The 21586-nt window shown below is 37.8% G+C and overlaps 1 protein-coding gene across 3 annotated transcripts in view; it reads right to left on the bottom strand.

Annotated features, from left to right (window-relative positions):
- Window positions 1-21586, bottom strand: part of LHFPL3 (LHFPL tetraspan subfamily member 3) — a 598000-nt gene that overhangs the window by 565637 nt on the left and 10777 nt on the right. The gene's annotated exons all lie outside the window — the stretch shown is intronic.

Below are 21586 nucleotides of genomic sequence, written 5' to 3'. Positions count from 1 at the left end.
ACAGGCCAGAGATTTATGATCATCTTCCCAATCAGCATGCTCTAAACAAAAGCTTCTTTTGTCTGAAGATCTCCATCACTGGCTCTGTGAAAGTCAACCAATACTGTATTGTCTTTATGGCTCAATACACTTTCAAGTTGTCTAAGTAAAGCCTGCCTACGCTCTCACATTATAAGCTGTACATGTAGAACAACAGGCTAAAACAACTTACATCTCAACTGTGTAAGGGAACTAAGGCTGGCACTTGTCAAAAACAGGTAAATCCCATGCTAAAATAAAGGTAAACATATGAAACTGTTACTTTTAAATTGCACCCTACTGATCCCCAAAGAGAAGTATGTTTCAATTTCAAGCCCACTGTGGTCAGACCAAATAAAAATCTGATTACTTTTTATACACACAGTAATAATACACATGGCATAAAATTTACATTTTAACCATTTTAAAGTATACAATTGAATGGTATTAAGTACATTCACAATATTGTACAGCCATCACCACTACCAGTTCCAACACTTTTTCATCTTTCCCAGATGGAAACCTCATATGCATTCAGCAGTCAGTCTCCACTCCCCCAGGTCCTGGCAACCACAAATCCACAGTAAATGTGTCTCTTCTGGATATTTCATATAAATAAACTCATATGCTATGTGGCCTTTTGTGTCTTTGATGGATTCCCTTCAGCCATTGCTGTAAATTGCCTGATCCCATTGTTTATATTACCTTCCCTCACCCTAATACCAGGGCTGTCTATGGGATTCGTGATTGTCCATTTTATGTGTCAATAGACTAGGGTACAGCCCCCCAGTTATTCAATCAAACACTAATTTAGCTGTTACCATGTAAGTATTTTGTAGATGTGGTTAAAGTCTATAATCAGTTGGAAAGCCTTAAGAGCAGAACTGAGATGAAAAAGAGGAAAGAAGAAGCAGGAGGAGAACGAGGAGCAGGAGCAGGAGGAGGAGGAGGAGGAGGAGGAAGAGGAGAAATTCCACCTGCAGGACGCAGCTTCAGCTCATGCCTGAGTGTTCCAGTCTGCCCTTCCTGACAGCTTACCCTAGGGATTTCAGACTTGCCCAGCCAGTCTTCACTATTGTATAAGCCAATTCCTTAGAATAAATCTCTTAATATTTATCTCCTTTTGGTTTTGTTTCTTCTCATTGAACCCTGACTGATACAGGAGGGGAAAGGGAGACTTAAATACATAATATGCTGATTTTTCTAGTCTGCTGAAGTTGGCTACCTGAAAATTAGTGCTTATGGAGTTGTAAAGATGTCCTTTACAAATGAATGTTTTAGATAATCATTTACCCAGAAGCTCCAGGTCAATAACTACTAATTGCCTTTAAGAGGATGAAAAAGACCTGACTTTATCTGTATCCTGGGTTCACAGTAATATTTGTTAACCTGGTAGCTGGCTGTTGAAATTGCACGTGACTTGCCAAGGAAGCAACGGTGATCTCTAGCTTTGAGAATAATCTGGGTTATCTTCATGATGCTATGAGACCCAGAGAGCAAGAACATGGATGTCTTTACTACTTAGCTGTTTAGGTTCAGTAGGTGAAGAATTCTGTGTGCATAATATCACTTGGGACATCTCTCTGGAGTAAAAACCTAGCATGGATTTTCCTGCTCATCTTTACCTATGAAAATCCTATTCATCCTTTAAGGTTTACCTCAAAGACTATTTACTCAATAGTTTCTCCCAAGTCCCCAGATTAAATGTGAAGGCTTTTGCCTTTTGAGCTTCTATAACACTCTGTGTTTCTCTCAGGCCAGAGGTCTCCAACCTTTTTGGCTCAGGCAGTAGTACTTGCTAGCCCGCTGCTCACCTCCTGCTGTGTGGCTGGGTTCCTAACAAACCATGACCAGTACCAGTCCATGGGTCAGGAGTTATGGGCCCCTTAGACCATTTAGCACATTCTACCCTTGATTCTCATTATCTGTGTGTTGGTGCCATTTCCTCCCCACTAGACTGTGGGAGTGATATATCTCTTGACTTTGGGATCCTATAATGACTAGCACAGTGTATTTTGGTAGACTGTTTGCTGAACTGAATTAGTCCTAGGAGTCTGGAGACAAATGGGAGTCAGAGAGTCCATCTTTAGTCTTCTTGGGTCAGATGTGGGTTTTTCTTTTTTTCATTTGTTCTCTGCTCCCCAACCTCCACCTACTCCCCCTGCTCCAAAATGGATTAAAGGTAAAGGAAAAATACTTGCACCCTGTAGCTGCCATGGTCCAAATGAAACTACTCCTGACAATGACAAAAATGGAGAGATTTGGAAGAGTCAGGAAAGGATGACTCCAGGCCACTTGTCTTTCCATGCCCTTGATTATTCCTTACTATCAACTATTTCTCAAACTGGTCCTCACCTAAGTTAATGGTTAAAGTTGTTACCCCTTTCTTTGGGTGTATGGCCAGAGGCAGCCTGTAATCAACACCAAGGAGTAGAGGAAATAAGGAAGGAGGTTCTCTTATCTACTCTACTCTCCTTCTCTCCTGGAGTCTGTGTTCTGTTCTTTCTCTTCACCTACCCTGGGCTGAACAGTGACCAAACCTGGAAAACTGACTGTAAACAACTGTATTTTTCATGCCTTCATTGCAGCATATTTCCATCTGTTACAAAAGCTATATCCTAACACAATCATTTCACTGATGGTTTGTCCTACAATCTTCCACACTGTCTTTGTTATTAATGCCTACCATATTATATATCATTATTTCTTAATTAGGTACATCTGTATAATGTACTATATCAATAATATAAAGATGAAAATTTATGTTTCTATATCATATATTTCTTATTAAAACGAGAATCTGTGCTGGCTTTGCCTTTGCATAAAATACATTAACTAATCCTTATGTCAGACTGACAACAGATTCAAAGATTTTTACTAATTCATCCTGGATAGAAGCTAGTGGAGGAAGAGCCTTTGCCTCTATGTAGTTTCAGGTCCTGGTCCAATTTTTTAAACATGCGACACTTACTTTTGAGAATGAGTCTGTGGAAGGCTTTTTGGGGGGAGCTACAATGGAGGGCAGCCAACTATTTGTTAAAAAGAATTTTACTTTTCTAAGGTTGATTCTCCTTGCTTAGAAACTATTGTGAGTAGAAGGCCACATCTAAGCTATACTTTAACAAATATACTAAACATATAGTGGGTGCTTGTAAAAACGTCAACAGGTGGATAAACAGACAACAAGCAATTGTTCACTAAGTCCAAATGTGATTGCTAAATGAAAATTTAGTTTCAAGTTACTCTAGCTATAGCAGAGTGTCTGGGTCACAGGGGACTAAAATTCATCTGGGCACCACCCCACCCATGGACTACATCTAGAGAACCATGCTGGTCCAAGAGTGACGTCTCAGGAGAGGTACAGACAATCTGAAATGCATACAACCCAAGGGCCCACTGTGATAAAGCAAAGGAATTATGTCATGTAAGGTACAATTCGGGGAATTGGGGATATTGACAACTGAGAAAAGGAGATGTTGTGGGGAAAGAGAAACCGAAGATCGATAATCCAAGGCTCACTTGGATGTTCTCTCGAAGACGAATTACACATTTTACATGTGGTCATGGAAAGCAGTACTATTTGGCTCAATACAAGAAGAGCTTTCTAATAATCAGACATATCCAAAATTTTATAAGCAGTGTAAAATATTTTTTGGTTAAACAAAAATTCACTTGCATAAAGTGACTATATTTCAATTTGACCATTGAAAATTTAGCATCCAAACTGAGATTTGCTTTCATTGTTAAATATACACAGGAATTGAAAGACAGTACAAAAAGAAAAAGAATATAAAATATTTCACTGATAATTTTATATTAACTATACGTAGAAATTACTGTATTTTAGATATATTAAGATATATTATTGAAATTGATTTCACTTATCTCCTTTCACCTTTTTTTAATGTGGCTACTAGAAATTGTGCAATTACATATGTGGGTGGCATTATATTTTAGATGAACAATGCTAGTCTAGAGAGATGGTCAGTGTCCTGACCATGACCTTCATCTCCTGAACTGGACAACAGGGTAGTCGTAGAAAAAGTTCAACTAACAAGCATATGAAGATACAATTTTCAAAGCAATTAATAATTTAGAGAAACGCAAATTAAAACAATGAAATATCACTTTATACAATCAGACTGGCCAAAATTAGAAAATTAGAAAAATTAGAAAACTGGAAGTGCCAGTGGGGATGAGGGGATGCAAGACTGCTCTGCACTGCTGGCAGATGTGTGGGGGCTGGAGCAGCCAGGCTGGACAACAACAAACTGGCCCACAGTGGTCCAAGTTAGCATATGTGTGCCCTATGGTCCAGCAATTCCCAAAAAATCCCACATAGGCTCATCAAAGAATATGTACAAGATGTCCACTTCCCAGTTGTCTGGTGTGGTAGAAATCTAGGGGCAATCTGGGCATCTCTTGCCAGGGCAATGGACAGGGCAGAAATGTGGTGGACGCAACTCTGGAGTACTGTGCAGTCATCAGCAATAATGAGCCAGAGGTGCATACAGCCACATGGGTGGAGCTTCAAAACCTAGCACTGAGTGGAAACAGTTTAAAAATAAACAAATGGATAACAACAAGAGAAATAAATCTATAGCAGAATACCATTTACTGAAATTAAAAATGAAGGAACACAAGAGAGGTTTTTTTTTTTTTTTACAAGAATCCATACAAACAAAAGGATACATATCAGACTTATTATAATGGTTTGTCAGTGGGTGAGGAAGCCAGTGAGAGTGGGAAATGAGGAAATAAGAAGAAAAGGGACTAACTAAAAATATATATATAAAGGAAGAGAGAGACATGGAATTGAACCTTGCTTTTCCACTTACCAGGTAGGTGGCTCTGGACAAGTCACATAACCTTTCTGAGCTTTAGCAACATCATCAGCAAATAACAAAATCAACACTGAAGGAGGGTGAAGAAAATCAAAGGCACTGTGTATAAAGTGCCCAGAACTACACTGGTATATTCCAAGGCTCCTTAAACAGAAATGGCTAATATCACTTGGAGTTTACACAGGTTCTGCTCACCAGTTTGAAGCACATCCTTCCCGCCCTATTAGGCACTAATGCTCATAGCTTATTTAACTTCAGGTTAACAAGGCATTGATGAAGAAAATAAGGTGTCATAATTCAGAATTACCTTTTATCTTACAGGAATTACTTTCACTTTGCAAACACTTCTTCCATCCAGAATCTCCTGCCTTTATTTATATACAAATGAATAATTTATCATTGTGTCTTTCAGGAACACAGGCCCAAACCAAGTCCTGAGGAAATATAAATATAAAAAGACTAATGTGATTCAATGACAGAATGTTAAGAAATTTTGAGAAAATTGTGGTCCCTTAGATATATTACCATCCTCATGTGGTCTCATCTGACATCACACCTCAGCAACATGGTGTACCCTAATTTACTCCTGTTCCATGAGGTTGCCTATAAGCACAGGTAGTTTTAATATGTGAATTTTCCCAACATTAAAAACTGCCAAATATCTTACACTTCTCCACTGTCTGGCTCATGATATGCTCGCTTTTTTGTTGTTGTTGTTCGTTTGTAGTATAAAATGAATAAAATATCTGGTTTTGTGAACATGTCGGGGCTTTAGTGCTTCCTTATACATACATTGCAAACAAAACCCAATAAATTTTAACCCCTTTGGAGCCTCTGGGAGGCATCCAGAACTGCAGAGGGATAATCGCCTTTCTGGGTAGCCCTTACAGGCTACCCACTGAAATCAGGCACCTATCCAATGCACTTGGAAACTCACTCAATCTCAGCTGCCAACTTTCGAGTTTTTCTAGACTGTTTTTAAATGGAGTTGGGAAGCCCCGACTGTTACTGAAAGAGTAGCCAGGAACTCATGGTTATACCTGGATCCTGCCCACATCCATGCAACCCAGAACCCTTGGCTGGAGATGTGGAAGTGAGTGAACTGCCCTACACTGAAGGAAAAGTGTGGAGAAACCTCCACCCCTGGAGAAACAGACTTATTGTTCTCTGCGTTGAGATCTTTCCTTTAGACTATAAAATGCTTGTGGTAAACAGGTGAAATCTCAACAGTGCATACTACAGGATTCAGAGTCAGGAATTCCAATTTGCAGGGTACATTAGGAAGATGAGGAGAAGCAGTGCTCATCAAAGGGGACATGCATTGTACATGAGCTGTGTAGGACACAGGTTGGGGCTGGAAGATACAGGCGGCTGCAGGAAGGTAGATTGGATGCCTTGAGGCATCTATTAAAGGCATCTATAAAAGACCTGCTTTAATAAAGCAGAGAAAGTGGTTAGAGTGCTGAGAATAATAATGATAATAGCTAATATTCATGAAGTTCTTATTACATACTTGGTAGTATTCTAAGAATTTTACATGTGAAAGTACTTTATATGTAAAATGCTTAAAATATAAATGTAATAGTAATAATTTACATATATTATTCATTTTCTTTTTGCAATTTACAGAGGGGAATAATGATTTAGTTGTAATAGATTTTTTTTTTTTTTTTTTTGTATACAGGGCCTCACTCTGAGGTCCAAGCTGGAGTGTGGTGGTGAAATCATAGCTCACTACAGCCTCCAACTCCTGAGCTCAAGGGATCTTCCTGCCCCAGCTCAGCTAATTTTTTATTTTTATTTTTTTTTGTAGAGATGGGTCTCGTTATGTTGCCTGGGTTGGTTTCAAACTCCTGGCCCCGCTGTGAGGGGCCAGGTTTCAAACTCCTGGTCCCACTATGACCTCCCAAAGCTTTGGGGTTATGGGCATAAGCTACTGTCCCTGGCCTAGTTGTATTAGGTCTTAACAGAGAAAAAAAGGGATGGGCTTTGATGAAACAGGATGAAGAGACCAAGAGAAGCACAGCTGATGGTCAGGACAGGAGGGTGCCATGGAAATTCCTAGGTGTAAGAATAAAATCTTTCCTAATACTTGGCATATGAGAGGTTGAATTTATCCTTATAGAATGTCAATGTGTTGCCACCTTGAATATTGTAAATTTGCTCAAATACTTAGGATTTGTTTTCTATGTTTGGCCAAACTATTAACAATAAAAAATGAAACTTATAAGCCTATTAATTGAGTCTAGAAGTAAAATTTTAAACTATGATTTAGTCTCCTTCCATCTTAATTTTCTCCTGAAAATAATTTTATCAGCCTGGTTTTACATATAGTAACTTCTGGTCTAGGAGGCTAGTTTCTGTTTATTGGAGGAAGGAGCCCATGAAAAGTAGAAAAACTTTTCAAACAATATGATCCTGCAATCCCTTGAAGTCAAGGTTAATCACAGAAGAGTGCTAAGATTTGCTTTGTGTTCCAAAGTTTGCAAACTAAAAAATATGTATTTTATCAGAGAAGTGAAATGGGCTCTACTGACTCAAAGGCAGATGTAATAGAACCAGGGAAGAAAGGTGACATCAGACTTAAGGTGAAGAAGCCTAAATAGATAAGGTATGATGATCTGGAAGAGAAGGGATTTCTCTGGATGGCTGCCAATTTACATGGTACTAATCGCGTTAACTGGACCCATTGATCTCCGCTTTGGGGCCTCTGCACGTTCCCTTCCATTGCCTGGAATTCTCCTCTCTCACTTTCTTCTCTCAAGTCTCTTCTTAAATGGTGTCTGGTCAAAGAGATCTTTTCTTTCTTTCTTTCTTTTTTTTTCAGACGGAGTCTCGCCGCTCTGTTGCCCAGGCTGGAGTGCAGTGGCACAATCTCAGCTCACTGAAACCTCCGCCTCCTGGGTTCAAGCAATTCTCCTGCCTCAGCCTCCTGAGTAGCTGGGATTACAGGCATGAGCCACCATTCTCAGCTAATGTTTGTATTTTTAGTATAGATGGGGTTTCACCATGTTGGCCAGGCTGGTCTTGAACTCCTGACTTCAGAGGATTCACCCACCTCAGCCTCCCAAAGTGCTGGGATTAAAGGTGTGAGCCATTGTGCTCGGCCAAAGAGACCTTTTCATCTGCACTCCCTATCACCCTTACGCTGTTTCTTTCCATAGTATTTATGATCACCTGATAGATTACATATTTAATTACTTGTTTGTGTCTGCCAGTCCCCAGCAGAACATAAGCTTTGTGAGGTCACAGAACCCATCTGTTTGGTTCACTGCTGTTTTAACAGCGTCTAGAACAGCCCATCACTCTGCAAGGGCTCAATAAACATTTGTGGAATGAATAAATGAATCTCCCATTCAGTCTCTATTCATCAGTCTTGCCCTTTATCCATCTCTGGTTAACATCAACTCATAGACTCTCTATACTAGTCCTTTTATTTCTCATGGAAGGGAGAAAAAGACAGTTGAGTGCAGTAGTTACAAGTTTGGACTTTGAAACCACCAAACCTGCTAGGTTTAAGACTGGCTTCATTGCTTCTCTGATGGTTCTGTCCAATAGAACTTGCTACAATGATAGAGACATTCTGTGTTCTACACTCCCTAATACAGTAGTGACTCGTCCCACAGACTAATTGAGTATTTGAAGTGTGGCTAGTGTAACTAAGAAGATGAACTTTTAATTTCATTTCATTTAAATTTAAATTTAAGTAGCCACATGTGGTGACAGGCTACTATACTGGATAGTTGTAGCTGTATGATCCTGGGCAGTATTTCCTAATCTCTCTGTGCCCCCATTTCCTTATCAGTTAAATGGGAATAATAATAATAATACACCTCATATTATTGGATTAAATGAGGTAATACATAGAGCACTAGAATAGTACTTGGTATAAGGAAAGCTCTCAGCAAATGGCACTATTGTGGGCAAAAGGAACTAGCTTCACAATAACACTAAATCTTTACTCAAATATGGCAATGATACTAATCTAACATACTTAAAAATAGGGAACATACTTAAAAATACTTAAAAATAGGGAAACAAAGGCATTTCCAAAAAGTAAGGTTATAGCAAATATGTGACGAGTTGGAAAGTGGGGTAAATATGAGGGAACTCTAGAATAGCATGTCAAAAAGTTAGAAATTTTAGTTAATTATAAATGTTACTTTTTTAAAATTATACTTTAAGTTCTGGGATACATGTGCAGAACATGCAGGTTTGTTACACAGGTATACATGTGCCATGGTGGTTTGCTGCACCCATCAACCTGTCGTCTACATTAGGTATTTCTCCTAATGCTATAAATGCTACTTTTTAATAAAATAGCAGTTACCATAGCAGCCAGACATCACAAAGTCATTTCAAAATCAAAGGCAATGAGCATCTTCTTAAAGAAACCTTGTGAACAATGTGTCTGAGCAATATCATAAAAGGGCTCCCTTGTATGTCTGGGGTTTATTATACAGAATAATTCATTTCCCAACACTTTTCTGTAGCTTTCAATATCTACTCTACAACTGCACTCAAGATTCTATACATTTTTCTTATTTCTTGGGGTTTATTTAAAAAAAAAAAAAGAAACTTCACAACAGTGGAAAACGTAAAACAATTATTTTATAAGAAAAACAATTATTAATATCTCTTAGGACACCACTTTATTATTGCTCTGCAAGGCAGCAAATTGATGCTGCTATATTTTGAAGGAGACTTGAATTAATTTTATTATCTCATGTTGTCTTTTTGTTAGCTTCTAAGTAAAATGTTCTTTCTCTACCTATATAGGTTTTTTTTTTTCCGTTTATAAATGTCATGCTTTTTTGTCTTCCCAGAGAATTTCAACTTCAAGCCAGATTTGTGAAGAAGAGGAAGAGAGGGAGGAGGATGGAAGGAAAAGGAGGCAAAGGAGAAAAAGGAGAAGAATGGTAGAAGAAGGACGAGGAGAATAAAGAGGTTCTTCAGCTCCCCGAGTAGACTTTGCCTGATCAGTCTTCCTCTTGCAACCATTGTATAAACGTCTAAACGGAGCAGGATGGTAAGAAGCGCACGTCACTGCTGCTTCTGACACGTGCCAGTCTCATCTGTTTAGCACCTTGAACTATACTGCAGTGTCTTTTTGTCTTTTTCTTTTATCCTCTAGATCTTCCCACCTTGCTCAACTTTCGGATTTTATAGTTGTTACCTTGAAACCTGAGAACAAAAAGAATTTCTTTTGGAAAACAATCTGTTTAAAAACAAGGTTTATTCTCAAATGTGTTAGTGTTTACTTGGCTCTATAATGTTTTTCTTCGTGCTAAGGTCAAATATTACAAACCATAGGACCCACATATCTGATTTTAACAGAGTATCTTTTTTTCAGTGCCAAATTTTCCTAGTTAAGGTAAGCCATTTAGAATATGTGTCATTCCATATTTATATATACAAGATGTTAAAACATAAACAAGTTTGTTTCATAGTTCATCGTTTTTAATCTTGAAATAAAAACTGAATCTGTTTTCTTTTTTTGAGGTGGAGTCTCACTCTGTCGCCAGGCCGGAGTGCAGTAGTACGATCTCGGCTCACTGCAAGCTCCGCCTCCCGGGTTCAAGTGATTCTCCTGCCTCAGCCTTCAATAGATGGGATTACAGGCGTGCACCACCATGCCCAGGTAATTTTTGTATTTTTAGTAGAGACGAAGTTTCACCACGTTGGCCAGGATGGTCTCCATCTCTTGACCTCGTGATCCACCCGCCTTGGTCTTCCAAAGTTCTGGGATTACAGGCATGAGCCACTGCGCCCAACCGAATCTGTTTTCTTAAATAGAGCTTAGATCATACAGAAATGATACGATCTCCCATTGCACTGACTCGGTGGGAAAAATCAGTATGTTAAGCCTTTCTCTATAAAGAGCTGAGAAATTCTCCTTATTTCAGTTTCTAATATAAAGCTTTGGATTGTGACAACAGTTTTGTGTATTAGAAAACAAGGCAAAGTTGTTTTTGTTTTTTTGAGACAGTCTGGCTCTGTCACCCAGGCCAGAGTGCAATGGGCGATCTCGGCTCACTGCAACCTCCGCCTCCCAGGTTCAAGCGATTCTCCTGCCTCAGCCTCCCCAGTAACTGGGATTACAGGGGCGTTCCACCACACCCTACTAATTTTTGTATTTTTAGTAGAGTTGGGGTTTCGTCATGTTGGCCAGGCTGGTCTTGAACTTCTGACCTCAAGTGATCCACCTGCCTTGGCCTCCCAGGGAATTACAGGCATGAGCCATTGTACCCAGCTAGAAAAGAAGGCAAACTTTCAATAATAAGCAACCTAGGCACTAAACTACAATAGTGAGTAAAACAGCCATGGTCCCTGTCCTTAGGAAGCTTCCAGTAAAAAGGCTACAAGGAGCCATTACAGCTCCTTGCCACCCTTCGCCTGAGCCTCAATGATACCATTCTACAGCGCCCCAATCCCTAACTCCAAAAAGAGGGTGAAAAGAGGACCCACCCCTGGAAAGTTTCACACCTTGTTCTGTTCTCCCCTCACTATTACCAAATCCCTAGAAACGCCTAGTATGGAAAGGACTAACCTTACTCAATAAGTAATGGAGTAGCAATGGCTTGGCAACACCAAAATGTGCATGATTTTTTTTCTAGATTAAAAAAGAAATAAAACAGTGAGGACACCTGGAGTTTTTATAGAAGAGCAATCTACCAGGTCGTTTATACTTCTTGTTCTTTCTGGGATTGCCTTTCTAGAGTGATAAGACAATGGTGATGGTGATACTAATACCTAATGTTTATCAATGTTTTCTGTGTACCAGATCTGAGATAGGTGCTATTTTTAATCCTCATTTTACAGATGAGGAAATTGAGGCACAGGTAGGCTAAGGAACTGGTCCAAGGTCATACAATTGCCCTGTAAAAGAAGTATCCACCACACAAACCCAGATGTTCTGGCTTTGGAATTTATGCACTTATCTAGTATGGTATAATGGTCGCCACATTTTTCTTCCTGGTAATGCAAAATTATTTCCAATCTTATGAAGAAAACTAATCCCGAAGAGATCCTCAACATTAGAAAGTGTGTTAGTCTTCATATCTCCTCTAATATGCATAAAAGGAAAGCAATAGGGAAGGATAAATGAATGTGTGAAAGAAGAACAGGAGGAGTGAGAATCCAATTACAGTATTTCTATTATTTCATTTGGTATTTTTATTTTTATAGGAGAACTAAGAGAAATCTACTACACTACATACGTATGTCACTGGAAGTGGAGACCTTCATTCCTTTGCTCCTAATATAGTTTATCTCAGAAAAACATGATGCTAACCCAGTATGAGAGATTCATGAGTTTTGAGTAGTCAGTTCAGAAACTACAATTACTTTGCATGCATCCGTGTCCATTTCTCCCATCCTGTTCCCCATTGAGCAATGGCACAAAGTGGTAACTTGGTACTTTGATGTTTGGAGTTCATGCGGCCACACAGCTAAGCAAAGGCAATAGAATATTATCCATGGGACTTACATTTTGGACAATACAGCAGAAAAGATGACCAAAAAAAAAAAAAAAAAAAAACCCTGATAACTAGAACACTTAAAAATATGGAATAACAGTTTGGGAGGCCAAGGTGGGTGGATCACTTGAGGTCAGGAGTTCGAGACCAGCCTGGCCAACATGCCAAAACCCCATCTCTATTAAAAATACAAATTTAGCCAGGCATGGTAGCACGTGCCTGTAGTCTCAGCTACTCAGGAGGCTGAGACAGAAGAACTGCTTGAACCTGAGAGGCAGAGGTTGCAGTGAGCCAAGATCACACCACTGCACTCCAGCCTGGGCAACAGAGTGAGACTATGTCTAAGAAAAAAAAAAAGAAGAAGGAATAAAAATTCAAAACTTTTAAAAGCATGCAAGACTGAGCTTATAGTAAAGTAAGACAATATTAGAAGAAAAAAGACAAAGCAGAAATCCAAAGACGTAATGGAGCACTGAAGCTGACATTAACCATGGGAGCATCAACTGACCACCAGTGGTAAAGAGTTTTTTCTCATCTTTTTCATATCATAGAAAATGATACTAGTACAATAGCAATTGCTAGAATAAATGGGAAGGTATCTGGGAGCATCATCTATTATGCTAAATGTAACTTTGTAAAACCACTTGTTATGTTTATGTCATGTAACATCAGAAAAAAATGAATATTAAAGTACTAAATATTAAAAATATATTGAATATAGCTTCAATATCAAGTATATGTAATTTGTATAAACCATGGCATTGAAATATTTGTAAATATTTTAACAAGTAACTTGAGCTTTTTATAACGAACATAGAATTTTGTTACTTTATATGATGCTTATAATGGTTGCAGGCAATTCCTACTCAAAACTTATAATAATACTCTTTTCAAAAATCTCAGCATAGATAAACAGGTCTTTTTCCCATAAAAGTTGTAGTGGCTAAAAAATTAACAAACTTGGTAACCAAATGAAAAAGTTAGAAAAAGAACAAGAGAATAAACCCAAACAAAACAGAAGAAAGGAAATATTTTAAAAAGCAAAAATGAATGCTATAGGACAGAAGAATGTAGTGGAGAAAATCAACAAAGTTAAAGCTGGTTCTTTTAAAAAGACGATGACAAAACTTTGGCAAAACTGAGCTAAAGAAAATAGAGAATACACAAGCAACCCTTATACTATTATGCGAATATATTAGGAGCAGCTTTATGCCAACATATTTGAAAATTTAGATAGAATAATTAGACAAATTCTTAGGAAAATATATCTTTACAAACTGACTCAAGATGAAATAAAAAGCCTAGATGATTCTATAACAATTAAAGAAATGTAATAGTAGTATAAAAATCCTTCCATAAAGAAACACCAGGCTCAAACAGTTTTATGAGATAACTCTATTAAACATTCCAAAAACAGATCATTTGATTCATAGACAAATTTTTTTCTCAAAGACAGAAAAAGAGAGAGACTTCTCAACTTTTATGAATCTTATATAACCCTCTTATCCAAACTAGGTAAAGACAGTATGACAAAGGAAACAAAAAAAGACCAACTTTACTCATGAAAATACTTCAAAAAGTCATGAAGTAGATCTACCATTTGATCCAGCAAACCCATTACTGGGTAGCTACCCAAAGGAAAATAAGTCATTATATCAAAAAGGCACTTGCATGCATATGTTTATTGTAGCACAATTCACAACTGCAAAGCTATGGAACCAACCTAAGTGCCTATCAATTAATGTGTGGCTAAAGAAAATGTGGCATACATACATACAGCATGGAATACTATTCAGCCATAAAAAAGAACGAAATAATGTCTTTTGCAGCAACTTGGATGAAGCTGGAGGCCATTATTCTAAGTGAAGTAACTCAGAAATAGAAAACCAAATACCATATGTTTTCACTTTTAAGTCGGAGCTAAGCTATGGGTATGCAAAGGCAAACAGGGTGATATGATTGTCTTTGGAGATTTAGAAGGGGAAGGGTGGAAGTGGGATTGGGGATTTAAAAGCTACATATTGGGCACAATGTATACAACTCGGGCTATAGGTGCACTAAAATCTCAGATTTCACCACTATACCATTCATCCAGGTTACCAACAACCATTTGTACCCCAAAAGCTATTGAAATAAAAAAATTAAAAATAATAAATAAAATATTAGCATCAAGTCTCATGACGTATGGCAAAGTTAGCTTCATTTTTTAAATGCACAATTACTTCAACATTAGAAAATCCAGTATTATAATTATCTTATCAATATATATTAATTTGGAAAAGTAATTTGATCATTTCAATAGATGCAGGAAATGCATTCAATAAAATTCAACTTACATTCACAATTTAAAAACTTATCAGTGTAGGAATATAAGGGAGCTTCTTTAATCTAATTAGTATTTGCAAAAATAAAAATCTACAGCATATGTCATTCTAAATGGTGAAATATTAAAAGCATTTCATTTAAAAACAGAAACAGACAAAATTAAACAATATGCTACCCAGGAATGTGTACATCACTGATAAAACTAAAAGAAAATATAAGGTAATAACACAAAACTCAAGACTCAAGAAAGTGGCTACTTCTGGGTGAGAGGGGATGTAATCAGGGAAGTGGGTAGCAGGTACGCAAATGGTCGTTTTAGTATGATTTTGTAAACCACACACACACACACACACACAAGCCATACACACAAATGTAAAATATATTATTCATAACATGAGGCAGATGAAGTGAAACAATAGTTCATTTTGCAAGTGTTAGACAAAATCAAAGTGATGGCTAGGCTAAATAACATTTATAACTACAATAGGTATTTGAATCACCTTCTCTTTCATTGTATAAATTGAAGCTTGGCTTCTTTTTTTTGTTTGTTTGTTTTTTGAGACAGAGTCTTACTCTGTTGCCCAGGCTAGAGTGCGATGGCGTGATCTCGGCTCACCGCAACCTCCACCTCCTGGGTTCAAATGATTCTCCTGCCTCAGCCACCAGAGTAGCTGGGACTACAGGCATGCGCCACCATGCTCGGCTAATTTTTGTATTTTTAGCAGAGACGGGGTTTCACTCTGTTGGCCAGGCTGGTCTCGAACCCCTGACCTCATGATCCGCCCTCCTCAGCCTCCCAAAGTGCTGAGATTACAGGTATGAGTCACCACACTCAGCCTTTGGCTTCTTATAAATCATATTTCTACACCAAACTTGGCTAATACTTTAACACATTTGGGGAAAAATTTCAAATGAACTGCTCATGTCATCATGAGACTTGGAAACAAAGAATTGTAAGTGAGACTCATTCCATTCCTTGAATAGTTCTATTATAATTAAAACTTTAGTGTATAGGGACCACCTCTCACAATCATTTGTTTGGCTTTCTAGAGAATTTGCAAAAAAAAAAAAAAAAATCAATTCTTTAATAATATGCAAAAGAAGGGAACAGCCCTTATGAAATACAAACTCATATTGATTGCAAAATTTTCTTCTTTATTCTCTGCACACTAAGTTTGGCCAAAACATTCTAAGCAGTACCACAGTAATGCTAGCCTGCTAAATTAAATTGCACTATCAGTACAGTTTCAAATTTCCTACTTGGTTTGTTCACACACAGACACTTTAGTGGGTACTGGGGCCATAGCAGGGCACTGGGGCTAATGAGGGAAAATTCTGGTGAGGATTAAAAAGAGTGCTCTATGAGTATAAGATGGAAAAAAGTATTGATTTAGAGAAGGGAAGTGTGCTTTTTGAAAATTTTCCTCTAAAGAACTTTCTGCACTTCAGGTTCCTGAAGAGATAAAATAGGAACCAGCTTGAGAATTTGTGTCTCCTTTGGTTGGTGTTCAGTGGATAATGCTATTTGTGGGTATAAAAGGAACTCATTCCTTTCCTTTTCTTTTGTTTTATTTAAGGAAATGGAGACTGGAATATGTAGGTAGGAACTGGTAATTAAATTAGGTGCCCAGTTTTTCATTCAGATTTTGTGAAGCATTATTTGCCTATGGCTGCAGTCCATGTTCTGAGTTATCTAAAACATTATTTTTAAATTCTGAAAAGTCCCTAAAGTTTCCCAAGAAATGGGATTTCCAACCCTACTTTTTAAATTTTCAAAAAAAGTTCAGCCACCTGCAGAAACACAACTATAATGCATAGTTCATGATCACCAAGACCAAAGGGCTGTTTAGAACCTTACAGTTCTGAATTCCTCAATTTCTTTTGAATTATCCAGGGACCTGCTCAAGTCATTCCCATGTGTCCATCTCCAGTCTAAGAAACAACCACCAAAATGACCTGATGGGGATTACCATGCCAATGAGTTCTCCAAAAAAGAAGGCCACTGGAAGGCACGGCAGATTCGTCAAAGGTCAGATAGATTATAGAGAGTAATTTCAAAGCATTTTATATTAAGGCAAGGGGCTGCAGAAATATTCAGGAGGAGCTGGCTTTTCCCTTGTAGGTAAAGGAGCTTTCCCTTCTACTGTGTGTTTTCTTATAAATCCTTTTTCTTATTCTTTTTCAATCTTCATATTTTATCCTCCACCCTCCGTCCTCTAGAATATCATCCTACAGGCAGTGTCAGGGAGAAAATGAGTCTGGACCTGACCCTGTAAAAGGCAAAGTTCTCAGAAGTATAAGATGACAGGGCTGGAGCTCCCTCTAGAGCCCATCCTGCCGACAATGGAGGGGTCTTCAGCAAAGTGAACTGGGGCTGGTGGATCCTGACCCATTTCCCTATCCTGCTCATCTTACTGGAGAGCGCTTTCAAAAGACTGAGAGGTCTGGAAGAGCAGAACTATTCACCATACCCTTCAAGATGGCTCAGTGATGCTCACTGGCATCTCCAAAACAGTGTGGTCAAACAAGCTTATTTAGTAAGTTCTCTTGTCAAAATCAGCTCTAAATAGTCACCACAAAAGGAATTTGGATGAATATGTAAAACAGATAATGTTCATTTGCTTATTGTTTAATCCAGTAGTTTGGATCATAGTCATAGATGTAGTCATAGCAAACTTGATATTCTGATTTTATAATAAACTGATGACTTTAAAATGAAACATTTATAAGAAGCAATGTTGTTGCTGCTTTTTTTACTTTCTTTAGAAAAGCTAAAGAAATACAAGGAGGAATTAAAATGTTAATGAAAAATAGAACAACATAACCTTCATTTGGGCATAAATCAGAAAATTTTAAATCACTACCTTCTTTGCTCAGGAAAACAATAAAGATTCACAGATAAAGTACTGAGAAACCTAATTTTCAATGTATTATAGTTGCATTTTGAATAGCAGAGGAAAATGCTATTTCTAATTTCCTGATGTTATTAGAGATGGAGAATATTCAATTTTGCTTTCCATAACTGTGAAGAGGAAATAATTTGGGTAATAGCTGATAATATTTTTCTATCATTTGGAAGAACTTAGTAAGAATGACTAAATATTCAGGTCTTAACACAGTCAAAAAACTGTCTTGCCATGCATTCTTCAAAACATGGCTTTCTTTTTTTTAAGTTTGTTTAGTTGCAGTTATCAAACAGTTCAAAATTATTTCCAAAATACATTCCTATTATTTTCAGTCATTACTCCAGACAAATAAAATGGAAGAGCTAGTTCTGTTAACACAAAATTAAACTCTTAACTGAAACTGGTGTTTTGTTAGTAATGCATACAATTCATTATAAGGATCACAATAGCATTTTTATAACACCGTGCAGTTTACTAAAAATACTTGCAAACATTTCCTTAATCTCAAAACAAAGTAGATCCAGCATACACAAATTGCGCCACTCAAATGCCTTCATTAGGTAGTATATTGTAAGTTCAATTTTTCTGTTTGCTAAATTTTGTAAACACTGACCATGCTTCTGGCCCTGATCTCTTTAGTAGTAGTAGTAGTGCTAACAGTAATCATAGCTAACTTTTTTTGAGTGCTTACTATGTTCTAGGTACAATTTTAAGTGTTTTATGTGCATTAATTCAATAATCCTAAGAATGAAGAAAATATATTTTATTTAAAGTTTCATTAGATTGAGAAAATTTAACTTTAGATGCCTACTTGTCTTTCTAGTTTTTCTTTATTTTCTTTCTGCTTTAAATTTCACTCTATCCTTGATGGTTTGCCTAACATTTACTTTCTTGGTAAATACAAAGCAACATTGGTTAGCAGATGTTATTTTTTAAATGTCTATAACTTGCAATCTCTTTTTTTAAAAAAATCTGGAATAGAATTGTACAAGCCTTAGAAAAATTAAGTCAAGAAAATGAAAAGTAAAAAATAGTTACGTGACTTACCCAAAGGCATCCAGCCAATAAGATGACAGGTCAAGATGCAAATATTGACCACACACTAGCTTCCCTTCCTCACCCTGATCCCCCCAGAAACTGCTCAAGTCTATTATTACTTTCTCTGGAACTGTGTCCGAACCTTAGCAACTCTGTCCATCTTCACCACCATCATCAATAAGCAAATCTATTAAGAAAATTTCTGCATTTAATTTAGGGCAAGAATGGATGACACAAAGCCAGTAATGTGGATGTTGCTCTAGTCCTGTAGGAATTCACAGTCTAAGATTAATGGCAATAATCTCAGAGGTGTAACCAAGGGGACATTAGGGGAAAAGAACCACTGCAGACTTTAGGTTAGAGAAATGAAAAGGATGGTATGAGGGCTACCTAAGTATGCTTGAAGAGGAAATTCTGGTAAATACATAGATAACTATTTCCCCTGCAAAGAGCAGCTCCTTCCTTGCATGATGATACAGAATGGTGAAAATGCATATTGAAGACTTACACTAAACAAATGGACGTTAGATTGGGAGGCAAAAGAAAGTGGTAGAAATGGAACTGCAGTGGGAATCAGATGCGTGTTGATCTCAATTTTTCCAAGATATTCTTTTGGCAAGACTCTGAATCTCTCTCAGACTTAGTGGAAACATGCTGTAGGCCAGGGAAAGAGTCTGATTTTGGCTCAAACCACCTATTGTCTCTATGACCTTGAACAAGTTCTTTTGAGTAATTTTTTAAGCCTCCATTTCTTCATCTGCAAATTGGGTATAATACGAACCTTGTAGTATTGTTATGAGGGTTAAACTAAAGGTTTTTGCAAGTGGTAGTTGCTCAAGAGTTAGTATTTATCATTATTATTTCTTTTCTTTGTTTTGAGACAGAGTTTCACTCTTGTTGCCCAAGGTGAAGCGCAATGGCAACATCTCAGCTCACTGCAACGTCCGCCTCCTGGGTTCAAGCGATTCTCCTATCTTGGCCTCCCGAGTAGCTGGGATTACAGGCACTCACCATCACGCCTGACTAATTTTTGTATTTTTAGTAGAGACGGGGTTTCACCATGTTCGTCAGGCTGGTCTTGAATGCCTGACCTCAGGCGATCCACCTGCCTCAGCCTCCCAAAGTGCTGAGATTACAGGCGTGAGCCACCATGCCCGGCCATTATTATTTCTTAATCAAGAAAAGGAGAAGATCATGTTAAGTGATTTTTAATATCTGTCCAACATTCAGAAGCCTATGAGTCTATATCCACTTGACACATTTAAATACTTTTGTTAAATGGTTTTTAAGCTATATTGTTTCTCAGAGGTGGGCCATGTCATTTTTTACAGCACAAAGGGTCAATCAAATCACATCTGGAAAATAAGTCTAATTTTCAATCAACCTACAATTTAATTGGGGATAATACATTAGCAATAAAAGTCATAAATGGAGGTGAGGAAATAAAACCAAAGGAAAAAAGTCTCAAGTTGCTTAGGTTAAGTATATTTTATCTAATCTACCTTCTAATACAAAATTAGCTATGAATAACTTGTATAAATCTTCCACAGCAGAGATGATTATTTTCCTAAATTCACACTAAATCATCTTTGCTCTGGAATAGTATTGTTCAAACATTGTGACTACAGCCTACAGTAATACATTTTATGTTGCAACCTAGTCCACACACACATATGTGTGCAAGCATGTAAATGTTTTTAGAAAATAAAGGTTTTGGCTGGGCACAGTGGCTCATGCCTGTAATCCCAGCACTTTGGGAGGCTGAGGTGGGCAGATCACGAGGTCAGGAGATCGAGACCACCTGGCTAATATGGTGACACCCCGTCTTTACTAAAAATACAAAAAAATTGGTCAGGAGTGGTGGCGGGCACCTGTAGTTCCAGCTACTCAGGAGGCTGAGGCAGGAGAATGGCTTGAACGCAGAAGGAGGAGCTTGCAGTGGGCTGAGATCGCACCACTGCACTCCAGCCTGGGCGACAGAGCGAGACTCCGTCTCAAAAAAAAAAAAAAAAAGAAAAGAAAAGAAAAAGGAAAATAAAGGTATCATAAGACCATTTTTATATGCCTTGCATTCGTATTTTCTACTCTCTTTTAATCCAAGTTCTAATGTTGATTATCTACGAACTGATTCATGACCATTAAAAGGTCATCAACCATGGTTTTTTTTTTTTTTTTTTTTTTTGTGATTTAGTAAATGAGTCAGAGCTAACATTCAGCTCTTCTTTTTTTTTTTATTTTTTTATTTTTTTTTTTTTTTTATTATACTTTAGGGTTTTAGGGTACATGTGCACAATGTGCAGGTTTGTTACATATGTATCCATGTGCCATGTTGATTTCCTGCACCCATTAATTCGTCATTTAGCATTAGGTGTATCTCCTAATGCTGTCCCTCCCCCCTCCCCCCACCCCACAACAGTCCCCGGAGTGTGATGTTCCCCTTCCTGTGTCCATGAGTTCTCATTGTTCAATTCCCACCTATGAGTGAGAACATGCGGTGTTTGGTTTTTTGTCCTTGCGATAGTTTACTGAGAATGATGTTTTCCAGTTTCATCCATGTCCCTACAAAGGACACGAACTCATCATTTTTTATGGCTGCATAGTATTCCATGGTGTATATGTGCCACATTTTCTTAATCCAGTCTATCGTTGTTGGACATTTGGGTTGGTTCCAACTCTTTGCTATTGTGAATAGTGCCGCAATAAACATACGTGTGCATGTGTCTTTATAGCAGCATGATTTATAGTCCTTTGGGTATATACCCAGTAATGGGATGGCTGGGTCAAATGGTATTTCTAGTTCGAGATCCCTGAGGAATCGCCACACTGACTTCCACAATGGTTGAACTAGTTTACAGTCCCACCAACAGTGTAAAAGTGTTCCTATTTCTCCACATCCTCTCCAGCACCTGTTGTTTCCTGATTTTTTAATGATGGCCATTCTAACTGGTGTGAGATGGTATCTCACTGTGGTTTTGAT

The sequence above is a fragment of the Symphalangus syndactylus genome, chromosome 6 (genome assembly GCF_028878055.3).
Source record: "Symphalangus syndactylus isolate Jambi chromosome 6, NHGRI_mSymSyn1-v2.1_pri, whole genome shotgun sequence".
Classification (NCBI taxonomy): domain Eukaryota; kingdom Metazoa; phylum Chordata; class Mammalia; order Primates; family Hylobatidae; genus Symphalangus; species Symphalangus syndactylus.
The sequence above is the reverse complement of the archived record's forward strand: the minus strand, read 5'-3'. Positions and strand labels throughout refer to the sequence as shown.